At 40.0% G+C, this 13687-nt stretch overlaps 1 long non-coding RNA gene across 1 annotated transcript; it reads right to left on the bottom strand.

Annotated features, from left to right (window-relative positions):
- Nucleotides 1-259: 259 nt before the first annotated feature.
- Nucleotides 260-9532, bottom strand: LOC117271259 (uncharacterized). The gene is made up of 4 exons (XR_004502854.2): nucleotides 9073-9532; nucleotides 8518-8583; nucleotides 8246-8314; nucleotides 260-1185 (listed from the first exon to the last, which is right to left on the bottom strand). It is a non-coding gene; the product is annotated as an uncharacterized LOC117271259 (long non-coding RNA).
- Nucleotides 9533-13687: the final 4155 nt, after the last annotated feature.

Below are 13687 nucleotides of genomic sequence, written 5' to 3'. Positions count from 1 at the left end.
CTCTCCCATCAGCCATTGGGAGAAACGTGTGTGTAACGGACAGCTCAAGACTTGCTCCGCTGGATCTCCCGTGATGAATTATTCAGCTGCTCCGATGTGGTGACAAAACGCACGGTGTCAGAAAACCAGACACGACTTCATCAGCAAAATGCTTGAGCTCTTTCATGCCCCTCCTCCACCTCCTCCTTGTCCCGCTTCTCTACCAGTCCCCCCCCCCCGCAGTAATTTCATTTTCACCTCCGCTCAGGATCCCGTGAGTGAAAGTGCTGGTTCTGGGCAGGCGGACGGAGGAGGCCAACTAGGCTGGGTGTCCCTTTGTCCTTGCTGGCTGTGGAGCCTCAGACCATCCATCTCTGTCAGAGGCAAGCATCTCAAGAACCCTCTCTCCCCTTCTCCCCCTCCGCTCACTCCGGAGGCCCTGTCTCGCAGGCACGTCAGTGCTAAATGGAGCCTTTACACAGTATTGACTGGCCCCACAAGTCTCTCCACTGGCCATGCTGGGCAGATTGGGAAGCAGCCTATCATATTTTTCCTCTTCTGCTTCCCATGTTGGATCGTGCACGCAGCAGGTGAAAGGAGGGATGATTACAAAAGCTGGAGGAGGCTGTGATGAAAATAAAATGGGGCTCTGTCTCGCGGTGTGACACTGGCGATGGCTTTGCGGCGGGTAAAGTGCACACGTTTGCACACACTGCTGTCACCTTGTGTGTCTGTGAGTCAATTATCAAGGCATTGAACCGGCGTGACAATGTCTCTTCACTCCTCAATATTGCTTCAAGAGCACACAATGCTGCTGGCAAGTGGATCCATAGCCGACAAGGACAAAAGACTTTAAAGACGTTTAGGCAATACTCTGTTGTTTTTGGAAAGAAGTTATTGTTACTGACCTTTAATAACCTAAGGCGCAAAGAGAACTAGACTCATTTATATACTGTAATAATGATATTAGTATCATGTACATTTTTAACACTATTTCCACCAGGACAACAGAAAAGGGAATCTTTGCCAATATTTTAAACAGCTCTGTGTCACAGCAGGGTGGGCAGTTTGCGCAGATGAAAGGTGTTTTGCTTCATTTTGTGCTGCCCAAAGCTCCCCGCTCATCTGCCACTGGGGGTCCTCAGGTTTTGCCTCATCAGTTGGACTTTTGCTGGTGGATAGGTGGGTGCTCCAGGCACTAGCAACCTAGAGGAAGGCAGAGTGTTATTCATTAGATGTTAGTGCCAATGTGGCAACAATGGAGAGCTGGTAGGAAATTGGCATAATTAGCCATAATGAATGCATTTTTTTTTTTTACAAGCCTTGATCTCAATTAGCGATCACATTGATTTACAGTGAATATTACTTTATGTAGGTGCACTCCATGGACTTGATGCTCAGCCCGGATGCTTTCTGTTGAGATGCTGAAGTAGTGATGATGTGCTATTGTGGTAGGCTAGTTTGGTTTGCTTAAAATTAAATTAAAATTATACTGTGACTTGGCCGCCAGACATGGCAGACTACACGATGGTCCACGATTAATCATCCCTGTACGTCTTTAATGACGTGTGTGATGTCATCAGATTATTCTTTTCCTATTTTCTACTTTTTTCAGTAACTATGGCTGGTTATGTGCCAGCCGAAATGTTGTAGTAGCACAAAAAGCGCCACCAGATGTGATGAGCTACATTAGAAGTATATGTACATGTTGCATGCAAACTATGCAAGTCACTGAATCCTCCACAACAGGTTCCTGCCAATGTTTCACAATAAAAGCCTTTTAAGAAAATGAAGGGATTCTCTCAACCACAGTTATATTTAACTGGCTACCACCCTTGAAATTCAACACTCAACCTACACAATTGTTTGATATTGAAAGTCACCCAGCAGCTGAATGAGCATAGCCCCCTACTTTTTCTGTAAAGAGTGGGAAATCTACACGAAGTATATATTGACAGTAACTTATTAGGGAAAAAATGTATTTGTTTTCAATTTAATTCTTCAATTTTATTGTATTTTCTATTTCTCTGCAAAGCACCTAGGCTGACATTTGCTGTTTTTAGATGTGCTCTATGAATAAATTGACTTAAAATAACAGAGTTGATGCAACTGAAATGACTATTGACAGAAATTAGTATTTCTGTTAAAAAGAGAAACATGGTGTTAAGTTTAACGCGTCATTGGTATTGTGATGATGTAATTATTGCTGTGGAAATGTATTGAACATATGCACATACAGTACAGGCCAAAAGTTTGGACACACCTTCTCATTCAATGTGTTTTCTTTATTTTCATGACTATTTACATTGTAGATTCTCACTGAAGGCATCAAAACTATGAATGAACACATGTGGAGTTATGTACTTAACAAAAAAAGGTGAAATAACTGAAAACATGTTTTATATTCTAGTTTCTTCAAAATAGCCACCCTTTGCTCTGATTACTGCTTTGCACACTCTTGGCATTCTCTCCATGAGCTTCAAGAGGTAGTCACCTGAAATGGTTTCCACTTCACAGGTGTGCCTTATCAGGGTTAATTAGTGGGATTTCTTGCTTTATCAATGGGGTTGGGACCATCAGTTGTGTTGTGCAGAAGTCAGGTTAATACACAGCCGACAGCCCTATTGGACAACTGTTAAAATTCATATTATGGCAAGAACCAATCAGCTAACTAAAGAAAAACGAGTGGCCATCATTACTTTAAGAAATGAAGGTCAGTCAGTCCGGAAAATTGCAAAAACTTTAAATGTGTCCCCAAGTGGAGTCGCAAAAACCATCAAGCGCTACAATGAAACTGGCACACATGAGGACTGACCCAGGAAAGGAAGACCAAGAGTCACCTCTGCTTCTGAGGATAAGTTCATCCGAGTCACCAGCCTCAGAAATGGCAAGTTAACAGCAGCTCAGATCAGAGACCAGATGAATGCCACACAGAGTTCTAGCAGCAGACCCATCTCTAGAACAACTGTTAAGAGGAGACTGCGCCAATCAGGCCTTCATGGTCAAATAGCTGCTAGGAAACCACTGCTAATGAGAGGCAACAAGCAGAAGAGATTTGTTTGGGCCAAGAAACACAAGGAATGGACATTAGACCAGTGGAAATCTGTGCTTTGGTCTGATGAGTCCAAATTTGAGATCTTTGGTTCCAACCGCCGTGTCTTTGTGAGACGCAGAAAAGGTGAACGGATGGATTCCACATGCCTGGTTCCCACTGTGAAGCATGGAGGAGGAGGTGTGATGGTGTGGGGGTGTTTCGCTGGTGACACTGTTGGGGATTTATTCAAAATTGAAGGCACACTGAGCCAGCATGGCTACCACAGCATCCTGCAGCGACATGCCATCCCATCCGGTTTGCGTTTAGTTGGACGATCATTTATTTTTCAACAGGACAATGACCCCAAACACACCTCCAGGCTGTGTAAGGGCTATTTGACCAAGAAGGAGAGTGATGGAGTGCTGCGGCAGATGACCTGGCCTCCACAGTCACCGGACCTGAACCCAATCGAGATGGTTTGGGGTGAGCTGGACCGCAGAGTGAAGGCAAAGGGGCCAACAAGTGCTAAACACCTCTGGGAACTCCTTCAAGACTGTTGGAAAACCATTTCAGGTGACTACCTCTTGAAGCTCATGGAGAGAATGCCAAGAGTGTGCAAAGCAGTAATCAGAGCAAAGGGTGACTATTTTGAAGAAACTAGAATATAAAACATGTTTTCAGTTATTTCACCTTTTTTTGTTAAGTACATAACTCCACATGTGTTCATTCATAGTTTTGATGCCTTCAGTGAGAATCTACAATGTAAATAGTCATGAAAATAAAGAAAACGCATTGAATGAGAAGGTGTGTCCAAACTTTTGGCCTGTACTGTATGTATTCTACATTGTAATGTACCGTATATACAAAGCTACAGGCATCAGGCTTTTTCATGCTGGCTTTTATTTATCTGAGTACACAGTGAGTTCTTAATTTATTCACCTGGGAGTTCAGAGATGACCCTATTTCTGTTTAACCATTTGTCGAGGTTAGTCCCATTTAGGTAATATTAATGCTGTAGACAAAGCAATAATAATACTAACAATAAGCTATTGCAATTATATTAACACAGATAATAGTGAGCCTTTTTCACATTATTTGATTAAAAGCTCAGAATCAGGTTTATTGCCAAATTAGTATTCAGATACAAATAATTTGCCTTTGTGCATTGACACATAACATGAACATAGAGAAAATGAAATGAAAACAAGTATTGCAAATAAAGAAATAAATATAGAACAGAAGAAAATTCCGATAAAATATTAAGCACTATAAAAATATGTACAATATATCTAAATAAAAATGAAAGAGCAGTGCAGTTTTTAGAAGTGGTAGTTTCTCCAAGGAATGAGCAGAGGTTCACAGTACAAAGTATAAATAAAAGTATTTAAAAAAAGCAATGTACAGTGTACAAAGATAGAGTCCCAAAGATGTGCGTTTATGTAGTGCATACAGATGAATAGATGTGAAGCCGTCAATATAACCAGTGGTGTCTGTGGGGGGGAATGAGAGTCTGTGGTGTTCCTAATGACATTAATGATTGCTCTGTTCTATTCAAGAGTCCCAGTGAGTCATGACAGTGTGACAGTGATCAGCATGAACAATACCAGGACCCTGAAAGTGAAGCAGCTAAATGGAATTTAGCCATCATCTAATTTTTTCATTTGACGGGTGCTTGTCTTACTGTGACATGTTAAAGTGTCTTCTGTGAAACTGAAAAGGCCAAAAGTGACAAAGGTCTGTGACTCCATTTATCCTAAATTAAAATGTTTATGATAAATTAAGTCATTTGCCAAATTTACAATTCAGTCAGACAGCTCACGTTTTAAATCTTTACTTCAACAGCAGAACATAGTTAGAATTTGGAGCCTAGACTCCGGCCTCATCGCTCCCCGCATATATGTTTACATGAGATATTGGGCTTGCCAAGGGTACCAGATGTGCTCAGGCCACCACTGACCAACATTGTAAGTTAATTTTGAAAAAATAGGATGCATGTTAACAAGCATAAATGGAGACAACATCCTGGTGCCACAACAACAAATGCAGGAGGATACCTAGCACATGATACATAGACGTGAACTGAACTGACCAAGCGGCGTATGTGTCTTGTTGGGAAGAGAAAGGCTTGGTAACTCTGGAGAAAGATAGATGATTGTTGAGTCTCATCTCAGGTTGTTAAATACTGATGCTTTGGGCTGGTACTTAAGCCTGTCATGAATAACAAATTTTGCTGGGCAATTAAATGCGTCAGAAATTATTGTGATAAGCGATAATATTGCGTAATATTGTGCTTTTAAGACCATTTTTATTATTGTTGTAATTTTGCTGTTTTTAGAAAAAATTTTAAACTTATATAACGATAATAAAGGCATAAAAAAGACAATTTAAATATCCGAAATAACACGTAAAAATCTAATAAATAAATAAATACAAAAAAATAGACTCTCAGTCTCTCACTCTCAGGTGTGCAGTTAAGTTGGTCATGTTCACTCTTTTTGTTGAGATGGTTTTAGAACAAACCCGGCACACCGGCTCATCCAAATTACTGGGCTCCCCTCTATCATTTGGTTTAAATCCAAAACACTCCCACACAGGGGCCGTGTCATTTGGTTTAGGAACAAGTTCCCTGGCTTTCTCTTATGCTAAACTGTTTTTTTTCCCTTCTCCGCCTCGTCTCCCCTTCACTAAGATCGCACTGTGTGTGTGTAGCCCATAGCCCCGCCTCCCCCACAGAGACAAAGACACTCGATGACGAGAGCTTTCCCTCCATTCATTACGCTGAACTCACCTGGCTGCCAGACGATGCACGGCAGTGAACGCTCTTGTCGTCCAGTCTCTTTGGTGGAGAGAGACGAGGAAAACAAACATGCATGAATATGGCAATTAATCGCGGCTGGAAAAGTTACCGTCTCCCTTTTAATTTACTGTGCAATTAACCAACTTATGGCAAATCGCGACAGGCCTACTGGTACTTTGGTCTGACCATCAACCCAAAGCATCAGTATTTGATGAATACGGACGCGTTTCAGCACTTGGCTTGAGGAAAGCCAAGTGCTGAAACGCGTCCCTTTTTGATACTGCTGTGCGTTATTAAAAGACTGATATAGAGACTAATATACATGATATTTGTGAGTGCTGACATTTGGATTTATTCAGTTTGTGATTTTTGGGTCGGCACCCAGTGAATCAATTATTATCCTTTTGTTTGGAGCCTACACTTCCCATAATGCAACTCAATTGCAACTTTCTAACTCTGCGCCTCCAGTTCGTAACACAGACTACCTGTAAAGAATGTGAGTAGTAACTGGGTAGACCTTAGGTAGATTAGTAATATACTTTGAAAAAAGGGAAATTAATAAAACTGGAGATGGTTGCTTTGTCTTTTTTCTTTATTTTTGGACTCAATTATTTCCATAACTAACTATTTTAATAATGAAGTATAACAGTAGCTAACACAGTTTCGGTGCAAGCAGCTGTCAGATTCACATTGTGCTTTTCATCACATCCAGATTTTCTTATTGTGTGTCCTGTTCAGCAGCCACATCTCATATCTTGGCACATTAAAATTCAGAAATAGGCTTATTAAAAAGTGTCCATGCAATAATAAAACTGACAAAAATAAACCAAATAAATTTGTTATAATCTATAAACGCATTTCAGGGCTCTGGGTTTTTCATATTTTCACTCTATGCTGAAAAGAATGGAAAACAATGGCTGCCTGGAAGAGGATAAAAACACATCTACAGCAGTGGAAGGTGTTTGACAGTCATCTAAAAAATAATATTTGTAGGGATATGCATGCAAACAACTGGTTTGTGTCCATCCCTGCTGGTTCACCGGGGGAAATCCTCCGTCCTCCATCCCTCTCCCCCCGTGTCTCTCTCCTGGAGCTCCATCTGTAAGTCCTCTGTCATGAAAGCTAAAGTCCCTCTATTTCCCAAAGGGAGCGGGAATCAAAACCTGCCATTCGTATTCCCAGCACAGACCTGCATCCATCAATCATCTCATCTAACACTGGCTGAGGCTCAAAAGGAGCTATTCTCTTTCTGGAGTCCCTCTACATGTATTGAAGGGACGTGTCTTAGAACAAAAGGCGAGGAGTGCCAATAAATCCCCTAAGATTGAATGACATTAAGCTGTTAGAAGGAAATGGATCCGGCATCAGGGGCACTTTGAAAACTTCTGCCTCAACTTACAGAATTATAAATGAAGATATGTGCCTTAAATACTGGCTTGTGTAACGGCAGAGGCATACTGTGTTGATGTTACAGTGCATGTTAGCTGGAGGGAGCAGTATGGAGGAGGGTGTGAGAAGAATGATGAATGTTGCGGAATGCTGAAAGATCAGCGTACGCTCTAACAATATGACAGCCTCTCATTACTGCAGAGGGATATCACATGTTTGGACCATTAGAGGGCTTCAAATGGAGTCTGTTCAGCCATGTTTAAAAGAAAAATGTTTAGTTCATCTTTTCACAGGTTTGTTGTGTGGTTTTAATTTTAGAAATATATGAATATAATATAACACCCTGGCTAACAGAATGACACTGTGGGTGTGTGCCTGGAAATGTGACTCCAAAGTGCAGAAGAACATAAAGAAGTTTAGCCCCTGGAATCAGGGCCGGAATAACATATTATGAGGCCCTGGGGGGAAAATTATTTTGGGCCCCTGCTGACCCCCCACGTATTGCAGTCTGTGCATTGTTTTTGTCACCTCTGAGTCCCCATTAAGGCCAGCATATACAGTACTTACATCATGAAATAATAATTTGTAGAGTTTGTGTGGTGTCAGTAATAGAGTTTGTGTTAATTAGATAACTAATAAATAAAATAGATGTAATATGTGACACTCCTATAAGAGACTGATAGTTGATTACTTATTATAGTGTGTAATGGACCAGTAGGTTCGGCTGCTGGAGCAGAGGGAAATGCTTAAATGAGACTCAAAGACAAAAGGTTTGATTTAGAATATGCCGGCTTCTAATTGCAAAGTAAAGAAAAAAAATAAACTACAAAATAAACTATCAATACCACTTACAGTGAGAGTAGTAACACAAGTTTTGTTAAACCACAGTTGAAATCACATTAACAATTACTCTTTGTTCAAATTCAAACTGAAATTGTTTCACCCTTTAAACCAAATACACAGTAATAAACCTTCAATTCACAGTTCCTTTCTGATCAGATTCAATTCAAACACAGTTGACAGTACACAATCACTGCTCTACTTACATTCAGGGGCGGATTTAGCTATTTTGGGGCCCTCCACATCCTTTAATTGATCCTTTTATTGTTGTGGTGCTGAAATGAGAAGATAACACACAAAACAACAACAGGTTAATTATACAGATATATACATTTTAACAGAATATACACATATTATTTTTTACCAGCAGGCTCTCTGATAGAATGTTCAGGATGGGTCAAATACAGAGAATTGATTTCACTAGATAAGATGTACTTTCATGACTTTCATGACTGTATTTGTGACAGAGATGATTTACCTTTACACAGCTCAAATATGGGCAGCAGCAGCAAGCAGGTTCAGCCAGTACATGCTCTATGTGGTGCTGAAATGAGAAGATAACACACAAAACAACAACAGGTCAATTATACAGATACATGCATTTTAACAGAATACACATGTATTATTTTTTACCTTTTGTCCCTCTCTCTTTCTGTCCCCTTTTCTCATTGTCTTTCTCTCCCTTTTTCTCGTCTTCCTCTCCCTATTTTCTTTCTCTCTCCCTTCCCTTTTTGTCATTGTCTATCTCCCTTTTTTCATACTTCTGTCCTTTTACTCATTGTCTTCCTCTCCTTTTTTCTCCTTTTTTTCCTTTTTCCTCAACCTTAAACATCTACAGCAGTAAATTATAACACACATTAAAGCAACATTAATACAAAGCTATAACACTGACAGGGATCATTTTAATGCAGAGTGAGTAGCTGTTAATAATTTACTTACATACTTTGCAATGTTTTGAATGCATAACGTAAAGGAATACTTATCAATATAGAAAAAAATTTACCCCTTGGACAGTTTTGCTAACATTACTCACTGGTTGTTCATCTTGATCTCCACACGACGGACCCTCCTGAACGGATGTCGACGGATGTCACCGGTTGATTGTTGCTGGTGGTGACGGTGAAAAAACTAGTGACTTTTGTCAATTTTGTGTCAAATTTTCTACTCTCCTGCTTCTTTCTCCTTTTCTCAGCTCTGCTGGGGTAACTTCTTTTCATTTCTCTCAACTTTGTCGTTGTTGTTGTCTTCTTTTCTCCTCTCTCTTCTCTGCGCCAAGCCGTTTGTTTTGCTGCTGTCTTCCTGAATCCTTTCGGCACATGCACAGTAAGATGGACTAATCCAATGTAGTGGGGATTGAAGGGGGGGCCCCGAGACACACATAATACAATAAGCATTCTGCTGGCATTTTTAGCTAAAGGATTTTAATCAAAAACATAAATAATGTGTGCAAATAAGAAAAAACTCTATTTGCAATAAATGTATGAGGAGTTTTATGGGGCCCTCAGAAACGTGGGGCCCCAGGCAACCACCTAGTTTTGCCTAATGGTAAGTCCGCAGCTGCTTACAACTACCACTGTGCTGGAAAATATCCTGCCACTCAGTCATCAGTTCCCTGAGATGAAAATGTGAGTTTTTTTTTTAATTCTATTACTCAACAGTAATAGTAAATAAAAGTAAAATGTGAGTTGGGGAATATGTGTGTGTGTGTGTGTGTGTGTGTGTGTGTGTGTGTTGGGGGGAAAAGGGGGATTGATAAGTATGAGTATGAGTGTAGCAGCTGGCCTACCACACTACCGAGTGCAGTAGAAACAGGATGCATTCAGTGACCATGGCAGTATCTAGGTCCTGTTGGGAAGGCTCGCCGTCAGCATCAAAGATCCAAAGGTATAAACAAAATAAAACAAAGAAACAAAAAAACCTGACCTGACAACAGACAGTGTCAGAAAAATATCATTAGTTTTTCTTTAACTAGTGTTTCCCTATTAAAAGTAGTTTTCTCCTTTTTTTTCAAATCACACATTCCATCAATATCAACCTTTAAATACAGAATAACACAATATGTGGGCTTTAAACCTTACTACTTCAGTAACCAAAATATACACTGACACATCTGCAGAATAATAATTACTTTCATCCATTTTATATCCTAATGTAAACCAAAACACTTTTTTCTCTACAAAGTATCTTCTCCCAGCTTACAATAAACAATAAGGGCATTAAAAAGGACTCAGTGAGGTTCAAGTTATATAAAATTTCTCATAAAAAATAAATAATTCTCACCGATCTCTCTTATCGGACTGGGCGCCTTCACATGAAATGGCGGCGCTCAGTTAGCTCACAGCGTCAGAGTCGGAGTGATACAGGCGAAGTGTGTGTGGGAAGGTCACGGACATCAAAGGGTCCACCGCTGTTGGAGCTAACGGCTATTAGCATGAGGCTACTAGAGCTGGAGCTAGTGACTGTGCTAATTCACTTTTCTCTCTTCATTCACTTTTCTCTCTTCATACGTCTCAGCATACAGCTTATATTATAACGATTAACTGGTATTTTCTGACGTTTTATCAACTTTTTCAGTCTTCTCACTAACCCTTTTAGCAGCACTCCGCACAACGTTGTCCCGTCTCGTCGCACACTCCGGAATAAAGATGAAGAATACACACACTTGCTCACTCTCCCAAGATGGGAGCAGGGGGGTGGGACAGATGGGGTCAGATAATTGCTGATTGGCCCAAGGTATCCCGTCAATCTCTTGTGATGTGTTCAGTGGATATTTAATGCTCTGTTATTTAGACAACTCTTATGTTATTTCGAATTAAATAACAATATTGCAGTACTCTTATACTTAGGTTTGTTTGTCTATTTTGTTCTGTGAGTCGCTACCATGTGGGTTACATAGACAACACAAATTGAACTTAATTCAGTTCAATTCTTTTTTATTTATATAGCCCAATATTGCAAATCACAATTTGCCTCAGAGGGCTTTACAGCATACAACATCCCTCTGTCCTTTGGACCCTCACAGCGGATAAGGAAAACATTTACAGTGATCCAAATGACAAAAATGATACATAAAGAGAAGGAGGGACAGAGAGAGATGCAGGGCAGACGGTAATGGCAATAGCTACAATAACATAATAATAATTTTAGTAATAATAAAGAATTTTGGTAGTATATATGTTATAAGTACATACTAATATATAATAGTATATGTTTGTGATAATAACATGTGTTTATGTGTATAATAATAGTGGAAGTATGACTAATAATAACTGCTCTGGCCCCAGGGATACATTTGACTATGGTCACTGGAGTCTCTTTAAGGTTAAACTTCATGTAACTTAACGTGAGGAAAAATGGTTAGAAACATGAATGAATTGGTGGTGAACTGTTGGCTTCAGCTTAGCACTACAGCTTAGCCTCCCAGCTGCACAGGGGCTGCCAGAGGACTGCTAGCAGAAGCTATGCTATGTGGCTCCGTGCCAGCTACAGGGGGATGGGTAACTACCACCATTCTACAACTTAGAATGCAGAACCTGCCATAGATAATATTATGCTTTTGTTGGGAAAATTCCTCAACAAATTCAACAGTCTATCAAATTACAAAAAACGAAATGACATGCAGTGAACTTGTGCCTTTTGGGTAACTTTGGCTAAGGCTAGAGGTCAGTTGCCTGTTTTGCACAGCTGGTAAATCAGCATTGCCTGGAATTGCAATGAGTCACGCCAGACTCAGGGTAAACATTAATTCTGAAAGAAGAAGTTTTTAAAAAAAAAAATCACTTGCTGCTCTGGCTTTCTGGTGTCAATAGTTATCTCAACAGGCCCAGATCAGTAAATATCTCACCATTGTATGAAAATCACTGCAATGTATAAAAAATCACAAAATCTAATTAAAATCACAGCATTGTATAAAAATCATAGCATCAAAAGAAATCATGGGATCGTATATAAAATCACAGCATCAAATAAAAAGCAGAGCATTTCATACAAATCGCAGCATTGCACAAATTCACAGAACTGTAGAAAAATCAAAGCATAGAACAACACATAGAAGCAAGAACGGTGTTAGGCTATAAAAGTCTTATGTGCCACAGAAGAAGATATGATTATGTACATTTAAAAGCCACTGAAAGTCCAATATTGTCTAAAATTTCTTATATATGAATATTTAAGAACATTTACACACTCAAAACTGATTTTGTTTGACAAAGTGGCAGATCAGTGCAGCTTATCTGGTCCTGCCTGGCTATCACAAAAAGTTTCTCTGCAAAATTTCAGTTCCTTTTGGTGTCAATTGTTGCGATTCAGCTTGATATCCTGGTATATTGTCACCTCTATACATGGATTTAAAATTAGAAGATGTAAATCTTTAAGAACAGCTCACAGATATAGTGTAATTTAAGGCGGGAACTGCCCATTGTTCCGACATCCCATTGTTCCGACCATATTAAACCCATTGTTCCGAAGCCCCGTTGTTCCGAAATCATCATGATGCCCTGTGGTTAAGGTCTGGTTAGGTTTAGGCACAAAAACCACTTGGTTAGGGTCAGGAAAAGATCATGGTGTGGGTTAAAATGAAAAAGAAAGTGACAAACACATAAGCCGTGAGCCTGCTTCGCCTCAAGCCTTTCCCAGCTGACCCAGAGCTGGTCGCGGCGCACCATCAAGGTAGGAATACGCCCGCCGGGAGCCGTTCAGCACCACCTACCGTCGGACTAATGGGATGTCGGACCAATGGGCTGTCGGACCAATGACATGGACCCATTTAAGGCTCAGTCATGTCCTAAAACAACTGGTAACTGTAGGTTTAAGCAAACATTAAGTCGGATATGCACCCTAAAATCTCCTTCATGCTTTGAGAGAACAGGGTATTGTATTTGGTAGATGGGCTCTAGTAGGTGAAGTTTAGAATGTGATTTTTCTTTCTTTATACTTGGGCTGATTTAGAGAGCAGTATTTTATTGATAGGCCTTGTGGCAGTGATCAGGATGTTCTTTTTTAGTAGAGTTCAGAAACAGCAGTGCAGCAGGGAAACATTGCTTGGCTTTATTTATAATGACAACTTCATATTACATAATGCTACTGAAAAAGCTTGAAGAAGGAAAAAAAAATAGTTAAATCCAGTAAATGATCTCCATGACAACTGAGCACCTCCATCTAAAAGGGAACAAATAAGCACGAAAGACTATTCTTGACCTCGGAATTACTGTGATCACTGCGGGATCTCACTCTCACTCATTTGTGACAAACTAATCTCAACCCAAGGTCCACTGGCTGGCTTTCTTGCAGCCTTATTACACCCACTTACCAGTGAGAGGACCTTGTTCTGAGATTATTTTGTCACACATGCTATTCCCAGTATAAAATTATTTTGTTACAAATATTATGTATCCTGTTATTGTGTAATCTAACTTAAAAACAGATATTTGCACATGTATGCAGAATCTGTAGGTCATGGTACGAGATTTGGGTAATTTAGCTGTATTTAACATTATCAAACCAATAGCCGTTGGGTTCCGAGACTGATTATTATGGAACTGAGATCCTGTTCTTAGGTCTCACGGGTTTGGTAGCAGAAAAGCCACTGGAAAAGCGACAAAGCACCCATGATTGTTAGCACAAAAGGTGCTGGAAAACTGGTGACGGGT

Source organism: Epinephelus lanceolatus, chromosome 13 (genome assembly GCF_041903045.1).
Source record: "Epinephelus lanceolatus isolate andai-2023 chromosome 13, ASM4190304v1, whole genome shotgun sequence".
Taxonomy (NCBI): Eukaryota; Metazoa; Chordata; class Actinopteri; order Perciformes; family Serranidae; genus Epinephelus; species Epinephelus lanceolatus.
The sequence above is the reverse complement of the archived record's forward strand: the minus strand, read 5'-3'. Positions and strand labels throughout refer to the sequence as shown.